Source organism: Crocuta crocuta, unplaced genomic scaffold, assembly GCF_008692635.1.
Source record: "Crocuta crocuta isolate KB4526 unplaced genomic scaffold, BGI_CrCroc_1.0 scaffold193, whole genome shotgun sequence".
Classification (NCBI taxonomy): Eukaryota; Metazoa; Chordata; class Mammalia; order Carnivora; family Hyaenidae; genus Crocuta; species Crocuta crocuta.
The window spans coordinates 3,115,979-3,137,695 of NW_027529624.1; the positions used below are offsets into that span (position 1 = coordinate 3,115,979).

General features: G+C 43.2%; 1 protein-coding gene and 1 long non-coding RNA gene across 11 annotated transcripts in view; one reads left to right on the plus strand and one right to left on the minus strand.

The window, feature by feature from the left end:
* Window positions 1-15,279, plus strand: part of LOC144229921 (uncharacterized) — a 30,617-nt gene extending 15,338 nt beyond the window's left edge. For all 9 annotated transcript variants that reach the window (XR_013334650.1, XR_013334653.1, XR_013334658.1 and 6 more), the window contains 4 exons: window positions 8,297-8,436; window positions 9,126-9,313; window positions 13,737-13,855; window positions 15,059-15,279. This is a non-coding gene — a long non-coding RNA (uncharacterized LOC144229921). The remainder of the gene's footprint in view (window positions 1-8,296; window positions 8,437-9,125; window positions 9,314-13,736; window positions 13,856-15,058) is intronic.
* The window catches only part of SYN3 (synapsin III), a 416,215-nt gene that overhangs the window by 122,342 nt on the left and 272,156 nt on the right, over window positions 1-21,717 (minus strand). The window lies entirely within an intron of this gene.

Here is a 21,717-nt window from a genome sequence, read left to right on the forward strand (position 1 = left end):
AAGTCAAGGTAGAGAAGATGGAAAATCTAGATCTGGCTGAGTCTGGTGCCTGTTGGAGAAAAGTGTGGCCTTTAATCTGTGTTTTTGCTTCACTTCCATCTCTACCCAGAGAGGAAGGCATGAGTTTTAGCACTGTAAGAGGGTCCACCAATTGGAACAAGCAGATTCAACCTGCTTCTCTGCCACCTTCCATTGAGGCCCCCATCCTTGCTTCCTGGCACTTCTGCCTCTGCTGCTGGAGCTCTAGCAAAGAGGAAAGCAGTCGGAGGTGCTCCCAAGGGCCCACTGCATTCCCGCCCTGGCCAAAGGCAGCCCGGGAACAAGTGGAGAGCCCCTCTTGGAGGAAGTGATTCAGAAACCACGATGGCCTGGCGGCTCGCCGTGACTCACAGCACATCAATGGGGGAATTGTCTGTGGAGGCTGAGAATACCAAAGCTCTTTTCTTTCCTTCCTTTCTCTTTTTTTTTCCCCCTTTCTTTTTTGCCCTCCCCATGGCAGCACTGTGCAACACCAGGGCTGCCCAGAAACATGTGTTTCTCATCATTGGCTCCAACAGCCGCCTTGGAGGACTGGGGAGCAAATAAGACTGACAGGGAACAAGCCCCATGAGGGGACTACAGCAGTTAAGGGGGGGGGCTCTCTTTTCCTGTGCCTGAGTCCTGTTTCACCTTCCCTATCAACACCAGCATCCCCCAAAACCATCTGGAATGGAGAAGAATCTAATTTTGGACCTGGGAGAAAACCTTAGGGTATGTCTCTTCCAATACCTTTGTCTATAGATGAGGAAACTGAGGCCCCAAGAAGGGAAGCAAGTGGCTTGCCAAAGACCCCACAGCCAGGTTACATCTGACGTCTTTCTGCAGTGACTGCATTTTCCTGTACCCCAAATCAGGAAACGCAGTGTGACAAAGGATGAATTTTTTTTCCATGAATAGTGAAAAATGAGAAGTCATACTAAGTTTCATTATAAATCTATCAATTGTCCCTTTGCCCTTATCTACCAGTCTCAGGAAACTGGCCTGCATAGGGTCACTTGTGAGGTCATTTTAAAAGTCTACAGGCAGTTTTGCAGTCCTCGACTGACTGGCTGTCTTAGCAGCATGTGACGCTGGTGCCCACTGGTTTCCAGGCAGCACCCCTCTGTTTTACCTCCCTGCCTCTCTAGCTTCTCCTTTTCAGCATTCTTTGCTCCCCATCTGGCTCTCAAACATCCAAGTTGCAGAGGGTTTTGTCCTAGGCCCGTATCCATGTTCATGGTTTCGGTGCCTAAAAATTAGCTGGTGACTCCCAGATCTTCACTACAGCTGTTCATCTTCTCTGAGCTACAAACATGTATGTACAGCTGCCTTCTCAGCATCTTTGGATGTCGCAGACTGAACTCACCATTTTCCTCCAAAGCTCTTTGACCACTTTGACTTTATTGCCAAGCAAAAATGGGAAGAGTATATCGAGTGCTTCGAAGCATGTGCTACCTGGGCTCGACTTCCAGATATGCCACTTAACTAGCTATGGGGCCTTGACCAAGTTACTTAACCTTCCAAGTTCCTCATCTGTAAAATGGAGATAATAAAAATACCCACTTCATAAGACTGTCATTAAGAGGAAATGAGTTAATTCAATAGCATTAGCACAATGCCTGGCACATAGTAAACGTTCAATAAATGTGAGCTGTTATTTTATTATGCATCTCAGCACCCTCTCCACTTGAGCTACATTGAATTCTTACCATTTCTTAAAGACAAAAGGCTCTTTTGTTATTACTCTAGGCCATTCTCCTCATTTAGGATGCTATTCATACTCTTCTTCTCTCAGGCAAACTCCTACTCACCCATCAGACTGAGTCCAACTGTCATTGCCCTTTTGAGAAATTAGCAGCTCATTCTTTTGTTCTTATAGAGTGCTGTGTCTGTTCCACTGCCATAGCCTATACTGACTCCTAATTAGCTCCCTCTCCAGCATCATCTCGCACTGCCTCTCCCATCACACTCGGCTCCAACGGTATACAAATGCCCAAGATAGTCACATTCTTACATTTCTTGAGGTCTTCTTATGTGCTGCTCACTCTGCTTGGAAGGCCTTTCTTTTCAGAGTACATTATCCTCTAGAAGATGCCTCTCCTGAGAAACCTTTCTGGAAGTCTGAGGCTGAGTGAGCTGTCTTTTCCTTGTGTCTCCATGGTGCCTTCAGTAAGTTTCTGTAATATAACTCACTGGATTTCAATGCTGAATCATCTCCCTTCTCCATTAGACTTTACTGTGTCTTTCTCATAACAAATATTCATTGAACATGTGCTGTGTGCCAGGGACTGTGCTTCGTACTGAATTGCATTAAGGGCTGAATGGATTTTCTAGTTCAGTGTCTATTCTCGCTCTAGACTGTGAGCTTCTAAATATGCTGAATGAATAACATGAGAGGAGATGGGAACTGTCAAGGAAAAGATCCACTAGTGGTCATGGGCTAGGGCATTAGAGAATGACTTGTAGTAATATTCATCCCACAAACATTTGGTGCATACCTACTATGCATCATGCACTGTGCTAGATACTGGCACTGTAACTGAGCCAAATGCCTTGCAGTCTAATGGGGAAGATGGACCAAAAAAAAAAAAAAAAGCCTCATGGGTAGTGTGATCAGTGCCATGATGGTGTTTGCAGAGGGAGACAGTAGGGTGGGTTTCCTAGATGTGTGACCTGGGCAGGTGCACAGAGCCCCACACTCAAAAGGGCCCCCTGCTTGGTTTAATTCTCTGCTGTTGCCACCTTTAAGTTCTTAATAATCTCACCTTTGAGCTTGCATATAGTAAGTGGTGATAATGGAGCATGTTCATGAACAAAGAAGCTATGTGCAATGGGTGTGCCCTCTGCTGTTCCTTGCTATTCCATTCACAGATGACCTCCTAGGTGGCCCACGAGAACGGAATCCCAGTGGGCTCATGACACATGGGAGTTCATTGACACTCATAGCAAGTACAAGCTAAGTGTGTAACATCTACAGCTGAGTAAGTAGGAAGTGCTATACTTGATGTTTGAGCCAGCATTTGCCTCAAATGCAGAAAGAAGGCAATGATATCCTAAGAAAAACAACCAAGAGATCCTCTCCTCATCTTTCCTATTTGCCAAAAATTTGTGCTGAAGAAAAGGGAAAGATAAGACAACCCATAGAACCTTCTTCCAGTCCTTCTCTACATCAATAAACCAAAAGTAGAGAATGTTGGTAGAATGCATGCATATTTTTTAAAAATTTTTAATGTTTTATTTATTTCTAGGAGAGAGAGAGACAGCGTGAGCAGGGGAGGGTCAGAGAGAGAGGGAGTCATGGACTCTGAAACAGGCTCCAGGCTCTGAGCTGGCAGTCAGCACAGAGCCCGACGCGGGGCTCGAACCCACAAACTGCGAGATCATGACCTAAGCGAAAGTCGGACGCTTAACCGACTAAGCCACCCAGGTGCCCCATAGAATGCATGCGTATTGAGAAGTGGAAAACAATGGTTGGTTTTGTACTGCCTTTCCACTATTCTGGTAAGAAGGAAATACACATGTGTGGGCTATGAAATATGAATTTTGTTGATTCTGCATGTGAGTTAAATGCTCTTATATTTTCCTATAAAGTGGGCATTGCACAATCTAAAAGCAAGTGGTAAATTCATGTTAATGATAAAAAATTTTGTTTATTATTTTTTTGTAATAAGAATGCTATTAAATAGCAAAATAAAAAAACACAACAAGTTGAGAGAGAGAGAGAGACCGTGAAATAAAGGAAAACTTTATATTTTAGTACCTTTGATGGCACATTTTCCCCTGCGTTTTGAACAAGGGACCTTGTAAACTATGTAGCTAGCCTGGATTGAGAAAGAGGGAAGGGTCTTTGAATTTTGGCTTTGAGTAGTGGACACAAAAAGCATCTCAGTGGTGCTCTGGTCATGCCTTCTCTGTTCATCATGCGCTACACTGCATTTGAAGAAGCAGAGAGCTAGAGGTGGTTTCAAGGTCACCCAAGATGCAAATGCGTAAGCCAGGGCTATAACTCAGGTCACTTGACCCCATTCTTGTCTTAAGTCTAGTGTTCTGCACATGATATGTGCTCTTCCTTCTGTCAGGAATCCTACATTAGGACTTGGAAATAAGATACTCCTATGGAAGTCAAACCATCTGCTCAGTACACGGGGACTGATATGCAAACTAATATGGTTTCCATCCAAGGCCAGGGAGGCTTGAACAGCACTTGGTTAAAAATAAGACATTGTGTTCTGGGGAAGATTAATTGGGCAGTGTTTTAGTCCTCATGTTTTTTGTCTTAGTGGACACTATTCAATCAGACACTTGCTTTGCTTGGCCTCCCACATTCCACCTTCCTGACTTTGTAACAAAGCATCTCAGGGGTCAGTTCTCTGACCTTTTCTCTTCTTCTGCCTTTGCTCATTCCTTCAGTGATCTCATCTAGTCTAATGAGCCTTAAAACAATCTGCATGCTAATGGCTCATCTATTTATATTTCTAGCCCTGACCTCTCCCCGAATTCCTTCTAACATATCTGATGACCTACTGGACATCTCCACTCCAATGTCTAACAGGAATCACACATTTAAGACACAAAATCAACCCTTGGATACCCCTCTGCCCTGAGAGTGCTCCCCACCTCAGTTATTGGCAGCTTAATCACTCCAGTTGCTCAGGTCAAAACCTTTCATATCTCATGTCCAATCCTTGGGCAAATCCTAAAGGCTCTGCCTTCAAAATATATCCAGAATCTGACCGTTTCCTACAACCCCACTGCCTTGCTTTGAGGTACAAGTTACTACCATCACCCACCTACATTATTCCAGTAATTTCTGGACCGATCTTCCCATTTTGGCCCTCATCTTTCTTTTAGCAGAATGATTTCATTAAACGTGTCACCCCTCTGCTCAAAACCTCCCAATGGTTTATCATCAGACACTGAAAAGCAGCCCAACCCTTATAATGGCTGCAGAGCCTGCCAGCAGACAGGCCTGGGGTCTCTTGGACCTTAGCCCTCACTTGTTCCCCTCACTCACTGGCTCTGCTCCAGTCACGCAGCCTCCTTGTTCTTCCTCCAATTAACCTGAGACTCTCCCACCTTCAGGCCTTTCTACTTCTGTATGCTTTCTGTGGAATGCTCTTTCCCCAGAAATCTGCAAGGTTCACTCCCCCACTCCCTACAGATTGTTATTAAATGTCACCTTCTTGCAAGGCCTTCCCTGATCACTTACTGATGACTATAGGCACATTCCCAGGAACATTCTCTGTCTCTCTGGTCTTTATTCCTTATAGCACTTATCACCATCTATCATGCCCTGTAGTTAGCTTTATATTCTATGGATTATCTGTTTTCTTCCATTAGAATGCAGCTGCTTATTTGTCTGTTTTTGTGCACTTTATTCAAGTGTCTGAGCCTGCCATGAGAGTTAAGTCATAGACGACCTATGGCCAATGATTTGCCCAGATATAATGGACCACTCAGCCATGCCCCACGAGCCTCTCTGATCTCATATTCTAGGCTCCACCTGGAGGATCTTTTGCCAATTTATCTTGGTTGAAGAGTAAGGCCATCTTTCAAGGTTTGGTTTAACAGTTATCCTCTTAGAAGCCTTTCCTGACCTTCACCTTCTTTCACCTTGACTTAACTACACTCTGACAAGAAAAATAAGCAAAACCAGAAACAGGTGAAGAGCCTTTATATGACTATTTATGGGGAAGAAAGTGAATACACATTGAAGTATACACTGGTATATATCTGGAAGGCAACTGGCCAGTTAGCAAATTAAAACATGCATAGCCTTTGACCCAGCAATGCACTTCAAAGAACCTAACCTACAAAAATCCTGAGCAAGTATACAAAGATATGTGTGCCAAGACTTTGTAGCTCTTTTGTACTGTCAGCAGAAGCTGGTTTAATAAATTTTAGTTCTACAGAGTACTCCATGTTGATGGAAAAATATGTCAAGATATTTGTTAGGTGAAAACTGCCCAACACTATGTATGACATTATCCCATTGGTATTAAAGGAAGCATGATGGAAGAAAGGAAAGAAGAAAGGAAGAGAGGGCATGAGGAGGAGGGAAGGAAGGAAGGAAGGAAAGAAGGAAGAATGAAAGAACAGGCAGAGGGAAGGGAAGAAGGGGTTGTTTGTTGGTTCTGTTGTATGAATTTGATTCTAAAGTATGAGAATAAGACAAAAATGATACATATGGTGAAAATTACCTTGGAAAACCCCTAATAAGACCTATAAGAGACAGTATAAAAGTTTCATTATCTTTCAATATTTTTCCTCTAATATTGGAACAGAGTTTTTGTTTTTCCATCGACCACAAATAAAGTAATGATTGCACTGTATTTTGGGACTATGCTACATGAGAACTACCCACTCTGTTATAAAATGCTAAATGTCCTTCAATCAGTATCAGTTCCTGTGGGAACAACAGGGATGCATCTCTTTTCCTGGGCCTCCTCTGTAGTGTACATTCATTGAGGAGAAAGGGGGCGGGGGGAACTTCCCACATTATGTAAATTGCTTGTCTCTGTCACTCTACATTTCTGTCTGTCTTTTCTCGGAGCATATTAAATATGCATTTGGTATGACTCTACTGTATGTATGTGTATGCCATTTGCTTTTTACTTTTACTCCTTTTCAGTGTTTGAATTCAATATGAGCATATACTATTTTTATAATGAGTAATGAGATAAATGTTTGAAAAATCACCTTATAGATGCAGAAAATAAAGTATATGTCAAGATTGTAAATTAGCTTTTTTTTTTTTTTTAAGTAATCAATTGTTTACCATGGGGAAAAAAGGGACATTGTTAATTGTTATTGTCTTTTTGGTGAAAATGACAATTGACTTTGTCTCTTCTCCCTCTCTCCTTCCTTTTTTCCTTTCTGTGGCTTTTGGTGTTGCTGGAAGCTGCTGGTATTTCAAGGAGGCAGCAAGACCTTTGCAGAACTGATGTAAAGGGACTCCCTAAACATGGAATTAAGACCATCCCAACACAACGCACAATGCACAAAAATACTTTAGGTGATCTGTTTAGGGAGAAGGGCAAGTAAGAGATAAAGGAAGTAGGCATTTTGCTTCTTATGATCCCTCTGGCCTCCAGGATCTTGCCCTCTGCTCCATAAAAGGTCTCAGCAGCTCAGACACTGCTGCCAATTGCACCCATGGGATCCAGTGGGTCCAAGCTCATGGTACCTATGAGTTAGGAACCATATAACTGCAAGGACTCACTCTTGTATTTTCCACACTCTTAACACAGTCCTGGCACATAGTAGGCACTTAATAAAATAGGTGACATTTATTGAGCTCTTACTATTACATGCCTGACCTGGGTTACCTGCTATAATTTATCAAAAATCCTATGAAGCAGGTACATAAATCTATACTGTTAAGGTAAGGGTACCAAGTTATAGAAAGGTTAGGTAATTTCCCTGAGCTTGTAGATCTGGGAATTTGAAACCAGGTAGTTAGACTCTAGGGATAGACCTTTTAACTGCCATCCTGCCTCTGAAAACTATGTGTTGAATAAATAAATGAACGATGAGTGGATCAGACTTGCCCTTATGAAAGTCCTGTCAAAAGATATTTCTCTAATAAAATGGGGGTGGGAGTAGCATGTGTAGGAACTGAGTCATTCACACTTTCTAGCTTGTCATCTCTTGTGTGCCAGAAGGCTGGCTAGGGTTAGGGCCAAAATTCTTTGGGAAAGAGACAAACTGAACCATAGGTTCTGTTCCAGAATTCTCTAACAGATCCATTTGGCCCCAAACTCCAAGTGAGGTCCACTCTACTTTCCCCATCTTTACAAACCACTTAGAGTCATAAACACAAAGTATGTGCAAAGAGGACAGTGGGGAGAGAACAGGTTCTGAGAGAACCACCCTTTCCACTTGGCAACACTTGCAGTAACCTCTAGAAAAATAGCAGAACTGTTAAACATAAGAATGATAACAATAATGGTGGGCGTATTGTTTTCTAATATCCAGTCTCTTCTTCCATGGTTAAAGAACTACTAATTTGTAGTTGTATATATGGTTGCCCAGACTCAAGGATATATTTCCCAGCCTCCTTTCAAACGGGATGTGGCCATATGACTATGTTCTCACAACTGAGATTTAAGTGAAAGAATGGCAGCCTCTGAGAAACTTCCTTAAGGGGGAGATGACACAAATATTTTTTCCCTCTTCTTCAACCTTTTCTCCTTCCTGATGGCTGAAATGCAGATGTGATGGCAGAAACAGAAGCAGCCATCTTGGGCCATAATATATCAATATCTACATTTTGCAGATAAGGAATCTAAGAGTGGAATGAAGGCAGTAAGCTTAGAAGATGAGTCTCAGGTTTTCATGGAGCAGAGCCATCCAGATGTGGACTGCCTACTTTGGGAGTGCAATATACAAGAAAAATAAACCTTCATCATATTTAAGGTACAATGTTTTGGCTCTCTGTTCCTCATATCAATTAATAGACATCATCATGGTTTCTTTGAAATAGTCTACATTGGTGGGTCAGAAGACTTGTCTTATTTCCACTTTTCCCTCTGTTTTACTATATGCTTCTAAGTTCTCCTGTTCCTAAACTATAAGTTAGAACTAAATATAGTTCTTTCACTTGTATTGATTTTTAAGGTAAAATATATTTCATTTTTTAAAATAGTTTATTGTCAAGTTGGTTTCCATATAACACCCAGTGCTCATGCCCACAAGTGCCCTCCTCCATGCCCATCACCCCCTTCCCCTCCCCCCACCCCCCTCAGCCCTCNTGAAAAAGGAGATTTGAGAAGTGAATGCCAAAAAGGCTGAGGGGATATGGTTACTTTGTAGTTCTTTGGCCTTGGGTTACAAGGGCGAAGAGACCTCACTTTAATCAATTAATTTAAGTACAAAAGAGAGTTTACTGGTTCACAAAATCCAAGGGAAGTTTAAATATTTCATCTACAGGATGCCCAAAGATGAAACTGGGCCTCAGAAAAGCTGGAAACAGGGTTTGTCCATGTCTTTTAACCTGACTTCTATTTAGTCTCAGATTTAGTCTCTTGCTGTAGACTGACTCTTAACACAAGACAAGTTTCACAGCTTACAGGAGAATGGGATGACTCTCTGTATTCTGTTCTCAGCACCATCAAGGAGGAACCCTGATTGGCCAAACTTGGTTCAGCTGCTCTCCCTGGAGACCAATCAGTCATTGTCAGAAGGCATGCTATGCAAGAGAACTGCACCTGCAGAATGTGTATATGTGGATTTCATACGTGGAGACGGAATTTTATACAATTGAGTATGTGTTACTTTCACAATGAATGATGAGGTAAATATTTGGAGCAATGAGATAAGTATAGGGAGTGGGGAATAAGAAAGCATAAGTGAGTGTGCACACTTTTTAAAAAGATGAAGCTGGACAGCACACACCTTGGGTGACCACTACAGATGTTCAAAAATGGGGAGAGAAATTCTGCTGGTAATGGAGCAAAGGATGGTAGACCAAGTGGAAGTCAGAAGACCTGATTTGTAGTCCTGACAAAGTCCTTTGGCACGTCTCTTTCTTCAATAAGTCACAGTTTCCACATTTGTAAAGTGATGTTAAATTAGCTTGAATTTGCTCCATTGTTTTNTATACAGAAGTTCTTGGGGTATTTATTGGTTAGGGTTTTTTTTGGATCCTTACTAGGCCTTCTTTCCATTCCCTACAAAAGCAAAATCCTCATACCCATACACACATTAACACATTCACTCACTCACGTGTACTTACTCTTGCACATCTTACACCCCCAACCCCACACAGACACATATGGTGGACCATGAACCATTTGTTTGCTGGATTGGATGATCTAAAGTGTCCCTTACAGGTTCTGCATGTTCATGAGTCTATACAAAGTGGGAACTGTCTGAGGCTTTGAGCCCAAAATTCTAGAGAACAGCAGTTGACACAGAGAAAAGTAATAATTATGAAGGTTCAAACAAATGTGTAGGACTTTCTACTCTCCCATTTGCCTGAGCCTGTGTCTTCTCACTAGAGGCAGAAGGCAAAGTGCAATCTCTAGATCCCTGAGAAGCTGCACTTACCAAAAAAAGGTCTGCATAAGCCCTATTTATGCACAGGATCTTACCCATCTATGGGCATCTCTATCCTTATTTCTACCTTTAAATATGTATAGATTAGGAACAAAATTAAGATGCATGGCATTTTTTAGTTTGACACTATTTTCTGAATGAACAATTACTAAAGTAGAGAAACTCTGGAATGAAGGGTTGGAGAGAGATTTTGATTGGTCTTGGAAAAGGCTGGGAACAGCTTTCTTCAGAGTTAAGTTTTGAGTCAGGAGTCTTCTCCCCTTAAGCAGTATGTTTCCAATTTGTCTGTTGCTTGGGGCAGAGGTGGCCCTGCCATCCTTCGCTGATCCCTCTGATCCCTCCACAGGACATGATTCCCCTCTGCCTGGTAAGAAGACAGATTCTCTCAAGCACAAAGCCATGCTGTCTTGAGCTGGCACCTTCCTGCGTGGGAACTCGAAGCCACTCTCAAGGGCCCTTTCTTTCTCTCTACAGCTTGTGAGCCAGGGAGGCGGCCAGCTGGGCGGTTCCCACATTGAGAAACTGGGTGGGGCCTAGGGAACCCTTTGGCCTTGGTTGAAGAGCCAGACCTAGGCCCCTCCCTGGGAATTCTATATAGTGCAGAAATGGCCAGAGAAAGAGAGCTTTGTGGAGAAAGCACCCTCCCATCAGGCCAAGACTCATTGGGCCCTGACACTGATGTGGGCAGAGAAAAAATGGCTGGCTGTTTTATCACTTGGCTAGGCTGGGGCCCAATCCCCTTCTGAGAGCCCTGGGTGGTATGTAAGTGGGGGCGTGAAATGGACCTCCCTGGAGAGTCTGATGTGGACCTCCCCCACCCCTGCCCCGGGTGATGTAAAGTAACCAAAACATACTCCTTTTCCCTCCAGGGATGTATAGGAAGTTCAGCAAAACAAACAAAACCTCTTGGGATTGAGTGTGGGTGGGATGACCTTTGGCAAAGTGGGGGTCATTTTTTGGAAAGGGGGTTGCTCTATGGAAAGCTGGTAAAGGAGACAGAAGAGAGGAGGAAGTCTCCATATATAGGACACTGTGTCAGAAATGGAAAGAGAGGAGCCAGGCTGTTTCTCTTCCATCATTGTCCCCTCTTCCTGAAGGGGACCCAGTAATTTGAATCAAGAGTTGTTCACCAAATAAGACCCCAACCATCATGGGCCTTGATGCAAAGCACTGGCTATTTTGTCACTGCACATGGATGAAATGACTGGGTCTGCCTTCCATGTTCCAGACACCATACACGAGAGAGAGATTTCCCCTGAATTAAGGAGTTCCCTGTCTAGTAGGGAAAGCAGATGAGCCAATAGGCAAATAATGATACAGCACCAGGGTAGAGGAGCACAGGGTGCTGTGCAGGTCCTAGCAGGTGAGCCTCCCCAGGACTTGGACAACCAGGGAGGCTTTTGGGAGGAAGCTGAGAGTTCAAGGATAAGGTGGGATTAGTCAAATGAACAAGGGGTGGGGGTGTTCTAGAAAGAAGGAATTGGACATGCAAAAGCTTGGTGGTGAGAGAAAGAAGTTGAGCTCCAGGAATTCTATATGGCTAAAGATTTTACTCTAGGTAAGTCAAGAAAAGATGAGCCTGGGCTTGATCAGGCAGAATGGTACCAAGTAGTTTGGACATCATCTTGGGGACATAGAGGAACTCCTGATGAGTACTGAGCCCAAGTGGCATGATTAAATGTAAACTTTGGAAGGCCTGCTGTGAGCTACCTATGGACACTGGATTCAAAAGGGATAAGACTAAAAGGCTAGAAGGCCATCACTGAAACCCAGGCAAAAGATGGTGAGGGTGTGAGAGTCCATCTTGGTCTGGCTTATAATCATTTTTATCACCGCCCTCTCTCCTAGTCGATTCTGGGAAGTGTGATAGCTCCATCAGAACTTATAGAAGCTGCCAGGAGCCACATCATCACGTCCTCACCATCTCTTGCTCATGGTAGCTCATGGAAAGCCTTCCAAAGCTCATGTCTGACCATGCCACTTGAGCTCAGGACTCAGCCCAGCATTACATAAACTGTCAGTGGCAGTGGGATTTGGACTCTAGGTAAAGAAGAGGCTGGCTCTGGGGGGCAAAGGGGAGGGAGAAAGGGGAGGAAAAGGTGATGCCAGGTTTCTGGCTCAGTAGAGATTGGGATTTCCAAGCTCTGAATTGTACATTTACAGCTCTGATGAAGCCAACTCTGCAGATCATGAGTCCCTGAGGAATAGTTCTACAACTGGGGTTGGGGTTGGGGGCAGGGGAAGGGATGTTCCCATAAAGACAGTGGCCCTGACAGGAAGACTAGACTATGGTTTACACATTTATCATCTGTCTTCCCCACTAAAATGTTCTCACCATGACTGTAGACTTTGTATTGTTCTCTGTTGTATCCCAGTTGCTGGAATAATGCCTGGCACACAGGAGACTCACAAAAAATATCTGTTCAGTGGAAAAAATAGTGGAGGCTACAGATACAGGGTCAGGGGATTTGCCATTCCAATTAGTGGGATGAAATTATTGGACTCCTTTGAGATGTCACAGAATGTCATAAAATGACTCTGGTTTCATCATTCTCTCTTATCAAAGTGTGGCTAGGATGGTGGGAGTGAACCAGAGGAGGACAAGGATGGTGGCATTTTTATGCAGAAATGAGTATATGCAGTACATAGCCTGGGTAACCAATAAGTAAATACACACACAGTGATAGCTGAGTAACAGTTTCATTGCCATCATCAGCAACAATGCCATCCCCAGCTTTGACTGAGACCTCCATGTGCACCAGGAACCAAACTCACAGGCATTTTATATACATGATCTTCATTGTTACAGTAGTTCAAGGGAATAGATCTTGCTATGAACACAGGTCTCTCTGACTCTAAGGCCACCTTTCCCCTATTCCACACTGCCATCTCAGGTAAGAAATAAAAATATACATATGGTTGCAACAGAGACTTTGGGCAGAGAAAAGGCCTTGAAATGTCCCAAGAGGCCTCTAGGTTTGCTAGAGTCTGACCAGGCTGGAAAAATCTGCTTGGGCCCAGGCCCAGCTGAGCAGTTAGTGGAAAGTAGCATCTTATTGGTTGTTTCTTTATCAAGAAATTACATGCAAGCCTTGTCATAGTTTTCAGACCTGACAAAACACTAAGAAACCCTCACCTAACACAACACTTAGTTTCTCTCTAAAACCACCCTAACTCTGAGTACCCCACTGAGGACAGCCAGGAGCAGGTACCTGGGATGTTCCCTGCAGGGATCACAGGGTGGCCACTTGGAATTCTTGTCCAGCAGCTGAGGCTGGGGTGACTCTGGGGCCAAATGATGGCTGGTGTCCAGTATGGTGGGTAGACACTGGAAATGTTATCAACAGTATGCTTCACACAATTCTGTGCCCTCTACCTGGCCCCAGAACATTGAATCTCTTCTCTTATACCCAAGGAACCTTCTGCAGAGATAGAATGTTTCTTCTTTATTCCTGTTGACATAAGGAGGACATTTCTGGAATATTATGAGGTTCTTGCCCCACTCCTTACTCTGTCATAGCTTTGGGGGAAGGAGGTTACTATGGAACCTGAGACCGAAGGTGCCATATTTATGAGTATTAAGCTAAAAGATGGCTAAGTTAAGTGAAGGCTGACACATTCACTTCCCTGCTTTTGTGTTCTTTCTGTTCTTACTGCAGACTTGATGAAAACCTCTCAGTGACAGTGATGGACAGAAGTGAGACCACAGGGAGGGGGGCAGATTGGTACCTCTACCCTGGAAGCCCCATGAGGGGTCAGAAGCTGAATCAGTGTTCAGGTAACTTTATCTTGCTGTTCCATGAGGACCCAGGTGCATTGTCCAGCAGAAGGAGATATTTGTCTCCAAGACATTCTTCAGCTTTGATCCAAATTGCCATTGTGTGATCAATCTCTATTCAATAGTCCAGGATACTCTTAAGCCCCCAGAATAGCCTCTAAGGAAAATGTGGAGTGAAACAGGAAGAAAAAGGGAAAGCCTCACCTGAATCAATACCTGACAGTTATCTCAGATTACACCAGCCTAAGATCTCTCCTGAGGATCCTTCCCCCAGTCCAGTCCAGTTATATCTGTATCAAAAACAGTATTGATTGCCCCTCTTCACAGCCCAGTGTGTTGGCTTGGAAAGAAGTTTTGGGTCATGTCCACAATGTTTGCCTATCAAGGTGTGCCGTGGGGATTGGAAGTCAGTCATCGTCACCTGCAAGATTTATCTGGGCATTTGTCAGGGAAATGTCAGCTTGTTCCAGGGAGGTTCCCTATCTGCAAAGCCTGGAGGTTCATGAAAAGGGCCTAGTGCCAACTCAGTCTTCTTCAAGGACAATCATAGCATCCTTTTTAAAAAAAAAGTTTATGTATGTATGTATGTATGTATGTATGTATTTAGAGTGTGAGCAGGTGAGTGGCAGAGAGAGAGGCAGAGCCTCAGTGCAGAGCCTGATGCAGGGCTCAATCTCCTGGATCAAATCGTGAGATCATGACCTGAGCTGATACCAAGAGTTGGACACCTAACCGACTGAGCCACACAGGTGCCCCCAACTGAATACCCATTTTTTAACACCACCCATGTGCCATGCCAAGTGCTACATGATCTCATTTTATACTTCCAGAAACTGTACACAGTTGGGGATTACTCTTCCCCTTTACACAGATGAGAAAACTAAGCTCAGAGGCTAAGTGACACAGCTAGTGCATGACAGAACTACGGTGATTTAAACTCCAGCCAGTCTGGTTTCAAAAACTCAAATTCTTTGCAATTTAATTCAACAGATACTTATTGGACACATATCTTGTGCCAGACTCAGGGGAATCAGGGACAAATAGCACTGTCCTGGCACTCAAGGAACTTCCTGTCAAGTAGACTTTTGCTAGAAATGTCAACACACCCCTGAAAACATGATAGCAGAGATGTAAGCATACAGGACTAGGAGGAGAGGAGTGGGGATTCACTCTTTCTGGGTAATCAGTGATGCTTTTTTTCAGGAGCAGAGATCCTTGAAGTGACTTTTGAACAATGAGTAGAAGTGTGCAGGAGAAGAAGAACCTTCCAAATGTACCAGTATGTGAAATATACATTTTAGGATGTGTACTGCACCCTTGTTCACAGAAGATGTGGGAGGCTCATTGGCAGCAGAATGGCAGAATGAACTGTGGTCCAATCACACCAAGGAATATTTTAAAACCATTAAAAGTAGTGGATTAGAGTTGCGTCAAAATGACACAAGATTTGTTGGGTGAACAGCAAATTGCAGAAGTGTTTTGAATGTGTGTATGCACACACACATATCTGTACACATTCCTTGCAGAAGACAGAGTCAAAGTCAAGGAGTTGTAAACCACTGTTAGGGGAACTACCAAGAGCTCAGTTCTGCTCGAGTGTCATAAAGAAGGCGAGCCTTCAGTGGGAAGCAGGAGGTTCCCAGGAGTTGAAAAGCGGGTGTGGTTGGAGTTAAGGGTTTACTTTGGCAACTGAACAGACATCTTCTGGCACTGGCCTGAGCTGGGGAGACTCAAGGGTCCAACAGGGATTTGGTGTTGCAATGGTCAGTCATAAAGAGAGGGTTGAAACTTAATTTGGGCCTTGAATGAGAGATGGAGTGGTGAAGTAGGGGAAATGTAAGGGAGTCTGGGCATTTGTGGCTCTAGCATAGACTCACTGGGGACCCCCAGAGTTCCTTTCCCTCTCTAGACTTTTCCTGTCTACTCCCAAATCTCTCAGAATGTGGGGTATCAAATCCTACATGATACTCATGCCATACCCAGGAAAGATCCTTTAACAATTAGTCCAGGCAAGACAATGAGCTCTAATCACATCTCTATCCCAACTGCTCCACTGAAAGAGCTCTTGCTGAGATCAGCAATGTCACCCAAAAACCTTCTCTTTCTTCTTCTTTCTTCCCTCAGAAGCATTTGACTCAGGGGTCATGCCCTCCTTCATGAAAATGCTTTTCACTCTTGACTTACATAATAGGATATTCTCCTGAATTTTCTTCTCTCACACTGGCCTTGATCTTCTTTGCTGGCTTCTCTTTCTTTATCTGAAATCTTAATATTGGCAGCTTTAGATGTGATCATGAGCCCTCTACATGCTCTCCAGGCGATCCTATCTAGTCTTTTGTGAGAAAGGCCAAAGAATGTTTCTTCTTTATTCCTGTTGACATAAGGAGGGACATTTCTGGGATATTATGAGGTTCTTGCCCCACTCCTTACTCTGTCCTACAGAAATGCTACTTAGATAGGATGAGGAGGAGCTAAGCCTCCACGGTAGCATTCTTGATGCACATTGCTCTCCAAAATTATCTTGTTCCTTTGTCCACATCTTTATATTCTCTCTCCTCTCCTAGAATATAAGCTCCATGAGGGCAGGGCCCTAGTCTGTTTTATTTGCCACTTTATCCTCGGCACCTCAGTGCTTTATGTAAATTTCATAAGAGGGGTTTGGTAAATATTTTATAACTGAATGAATGAAAACATGACCCCTGAGCTCTAAGTCTGAAGGGAGATGTTAGGATTACTTGCTTCTAAGCCACAGCTCCCTGTGGTTCCTTGGACAAATCTCTCATCCTAGCCAAGTCTTCAAATATTTCTCCTGCTTTTCTGTGGCTCTAGCTCAAGTGCCACCTTCTTTAATTCTCACAGTCTTCTTTAATTCTTTCTGGAAGAATTGTTCATTTCCTTCTCCATGTTCCTGTAAACTTTGCCTTGCCTGAATTACTGCACTTCTTTAATTCTGTGTAATAGTAGAATATGTCACTTCCTTGTTTGTCTCCACCAGATGGCAATTGTCTTGAGGACAGAGGCCATGTTCTACTTCTCTCAGTATCTTCGCAGCACCCAGCTCACTGTGTATTTCAATTTAATACAACTTGTTGAATGGGATGGAATATGGTTGACAGCACTCTCACAGCACTGCTTGTGTAGACTGGCCAACTCCTTTACCAGCTTTGCCCAGCAAAGCCTCCTTTGGTCAAAGTTGACTCCCTGTTCCAGAAGGCAATACTTTCTACTCAGCTTGTTACATGGTTTCCATCCTTTTGGATTTAGATTTTCTTATTTAGTCAGAGTGTAAATTTCAATGTCCAAACTACAAATCCAGCTCCATTCATTGCTCTCTCTTGGCTCATGATATATTTCAAAATTGACATCTAAAGTCAAGAACTGAACGGTTTCCAAACTTAATTTTCCTCTTTTCAGGTTCCTTCCACATATCTAGGCTATCAGTAACATTAAATATCCCAGTTCCAGACATAGAGGCTGGGCAAATAACTCCTTCCCTTTCTAGAAGAAAGTTGTGAAGCTCAGCTAAATATGGCTCCTCCCCTTCTCCATACATCTCCACTCATTAAATTCTACTAATCCTTTAGGGCTCTGCACAATGTAGTCTTTTCCATGTTTTACATATTACTTTTGTCATAATAATCTTTGCAATAATTGAGCATCTACTATGTGCCTGACCTTGTCCTAAATGCGTTTAGCTAAATAATCTCTGATCTTCCCAATAGCTATGGAACTTAACATAGCATCTCATTTGCCATATGAGAAAACCAAGACTCACAGAAGCAGCAATGCTTGGCCACAGTTACCCGAATAGGAGGTAACCAGGGAAAGATTGAAGTTCACCTCTGCCTGACTGGGAAGACCGTGTTTCTCCTACTGTATTAAGCTGTCACAGCTGCTGACTCAATTCATTCTCAGTGGCACATCACTTTATTCAACAAATATTCATCAAACACCTCCTATGTGACAGGAACTGTTGTAAGGAGTCAAGATACAAGTGAATGTAGAAAAAGGCTCTGCCTTCATGGAAGTTACATTCTAGTGGAGGGAGATACACAAAAATGATGAACAGAATTTTTTAAAAAGGTGTAAAATACTAGAAAGGAATAAATGGTATGGAAAAATAGCAGGGTGAGCGAGCTAGAGAGTCCTGAGAGCATGTGGTAGTAAATACAATTTCAAAATACAGTGTAGAGGAGGAGTCACATTAAGACAGTGATGTTTAAGCAAAGACCTGAAAGAGGTAAGAGAGTTAGTCCTGGGGGACAGGTGAAAGAGTCTGAGGAACTCAGGTTGTATAAAGAGCATCCCAAACAGGTAGATGATATGAAGGCTCTGGAGTGGGAGCTCGCCTGATGGCTCAAGGAATGGCAAGAAGGCCAATGTAGTGTGGTGGAATGAAGATAAAGAATAGGAGATGAGGTAACAAGGGCTGCAGAGGTATAGAATGGTGGTTCTCAACCAGGGGTGATACTGACCTTGGAGGGTATTTGGCTGTGTCTGGAAACATTTTTGGTTGTCACAGCTTTGGAAGGGTAGATGCTACGGGCATCTAGTGAACAAAGGCCAAAGATGCTGCTAAACATCCTACAATGCATGGGAAAGCCTTTCCACCGCCCTGCAAAAAAGAATTATCCTACCCCACATATTAGTAGTGCTGAAATTGAGAAACTCTGGTGTAGAACCTTATAGGACTTTGGCTTTTGTTATGAGTTAGATGAAGCATCTTTTGAGGATCTTCAACAGAGTAGTGATATCTGATTTATACTTGAAAGGAGCTGCTGTATTGAGAATACATAGGCTGTGGGGAAGAGGGAAGGGGGGAAGCAGAGAGACCAACCTGGAGGTGACACCATACTAGCATGGTGACTACCATACTGGAGGTACCATACTACCATACCCCTGGGGTGGCCCATGGCCCTCTAGTGTGGCAGGGTGGCAGGTCTTGGAAGCCAGGTAAGAAAAGAAGTAACATTGCTGAGCACCTAAAGGATGCTGAGCTTTCATGTTCATTATCACTTTAGATGTATCTGATCTTTATTAGCCCCAACACTTAGATTGGAGTTAGTTTGACATCCCTGAAGCAAGCAAGGGTTTGAGTAGAAAGAAGAGAATGTTTTTATTTCACACTTTCTGACCATTCAGATTTGTTTTGGATGATGCTGTTTCTCTACCAAAAGAATAGATGCCTGGCTGCAGGTTAGGCACTTGCCCTTCCAGAGGCATATCAAGAAACGTCTTGGAGACGCCCAGGTAGAACTCTCTTATGGTCCCCTTATGTTGTCATTCAGCAAACATGCCCTTGGGAGGTGCCTTGATGAGGCTATTACACATTCTACTAAGAACAGATACTGGCATCAGCACCTAAAAGAGTTGATGCCATTCTTCCTGGCAGAGCCAAGTCCTTGAAAATGTCTATATTAGGGTCTTTCCTCCAAAGACTGGAAGGTCATCCATACAAGATCAGACAAGCAGATATAAGGGGTAGGGGCAGGGCATTGCAGGAGAGCAAGAAGCCGAGCTAATAAAATTCCAGAACAGTGACTCATACTAAGTGGTGATGAAAAGTGAACTTGTCTCAGTCATGCCAATGGCATAATCCATGGTCACATCAACACTATGGTCCTGCTCTGCCTCTGCTGGTGACAGGACTAGTGCTAATGAACCTTTTTTCCATCTTTATCACCTTCCACATCCTAGGGTAGGTGATCAGGCTGACTGAGCCCCTGCTTCTTGGAACTCTCTTCTCAAGGCTTCTATGGCCACACTTTCTATCCCCTCATCCATTACTTCAGTCATCTCTTCTGCTTAGAATGACTATACTAGTTTCCTAGTGCTGCTGTAACAGATTAGGTGGCTTGAAAGAGTAGAAATTTATGATCTCATAGTTCTGGGAGCTCGAAATCTGAAATCAATTTGTTAGCAGAGTCACATTCCCTCTGAAATCTGTAGGAGAATCCCTTTTTGCCTCTTTCTGGCTTCCGGTGGTTTGTCAGCCATTTTGGGTGTTCTTGGCTTGCAGCTCCGTCACCCCAAGCTCTCTGCCTCTGCTACCAATGGTGTTCTTCCTATGTCTCTTTTCACATGGCCATCTTTATTTTCTTAATTAAAGTAACTGATATATTTTCAAGTTTAATAGCATTTAGGTCCAAACAACTATTCTATCACACTGATTTCTCTTTGTTTTAAGTTTATTTATTTATTTTGAGAGAGACAGAGACAGTGCAAGTGGGGGAGGGGCAGAGAGGGAGACAGAGAATCCCAAGCAGGCTCCGCACTGTTGGCATGGGGCCTGACGTGTGGCTCCAACTCACGAAACTGTGAGATAATGATCTGCACTGAAACCAAGAGTCAGTCACTTAACCAACTCAGCCACCCAGGTGCCCATTTCACACTGATTTCTATACATATCTGTGTTACCACTGAATTGTGAACTTTTTTTAAAAGTTTAAACCCAAGTTAGTTAACATATAGTGTAATAATGATTCCAGGAATAGAACTCAGTGATTCATCACTTAAATATAACACCCAGTACTCAACCCAACAAGTGTCCTCCTTAATGCCCATCACGCATTTAGCCCATCCTCTCCACCCAACACCCCTCCAGCAACCTTCAGCTTGTTCTCTGTATTTAAGAGTCTCTTATGGTTTATCTCCCTCTCTGTTTTTATATTATTTTTACTTCCCTTCCATTATGTTCATCTGCTTTGTATCTTAAGCTCCACATGTGAGTGAAGTCATATGATATTTGTCCTTCTCTGACTATTTCACTTAACACAATACACTCTAGTTCCATCCACATTGTTGCAAATGGTTAAGATTTCATTCTTTTTGATCGCTGAGTAATACTCCATTGTGTATACATACATATATATATATATATATATATATATATACACATATATATACACCATAACTTCTTTATCCACTCATCAGTTGATAGACACTTGGGTTCTTTCCATAGTTTGGCTATTGTTGAAAGTACTGCTATAAACACTGGGGTGCATCACATGGCCATCATATAATAATGGCAGTCAGAGTGCATTAGGGGCCCTCCCCACTCCAGCATGACCTCATCTTAATTAATTATATCTGCAATGACCCTATATCCAAATAAAGTCACAATTTGAAGTACTGGGGATTAGGGCTTCAACACATCTTTGTGGGAGGACACAATTCAATTCATAATAATGTCCTTCTCTATAATGGTCTTTTGGTAGCTATTATTCATTACCAAGGAGAACAACCTCTTCCCCTCCCTACATGATGCTAAAGGAGTATCAAGCATGATGGTAGATTTTCTGACAACAGTGCTCAAGCAAAATGTTCCATGCCCCTGGGCACAATGATTGATCCAGCAGTGGTCACATAACCCAAGAAGGGACAATCAGTCCTTCTGTAAAATGTTTTATTTATTTTTGAGAGACAGCACAAGAAGGGGAGGTGCAAAGACAGGGAGACAGAGGACCCGAAGCAGGCTGTACACTGAGGGCAGTAAGCCTGATGCCAGGCTTGAACTCACGAACTGAGAGATCATAACTTGAGCTGAAGTCAGATGCTCAACCGACTAAGCCACCCAGGTGCCCCATAAGGGTGTCTCCTTTTCTTTTGAACACAGTTGGGCCTGGCAGAGGAGTCTTGCGTCTGCCACATAAAGACTGATGCAGGGACAAGCAGAGCAGAGAGAAGAGAAAGTGAAAGCACCCTTGTGACATCATTTCAGGTCCTAGATCCAGCTGTGCCTGATGCCATTACTCTCTGAGCCTCTGAGATACAGGAACAAATGAACTTCCTTTAACTCCCAATTACTTGGAGTTGACTATTCTGTTACTTTCTATTGAAAGTGTTTATTAATTCTGCTGCCT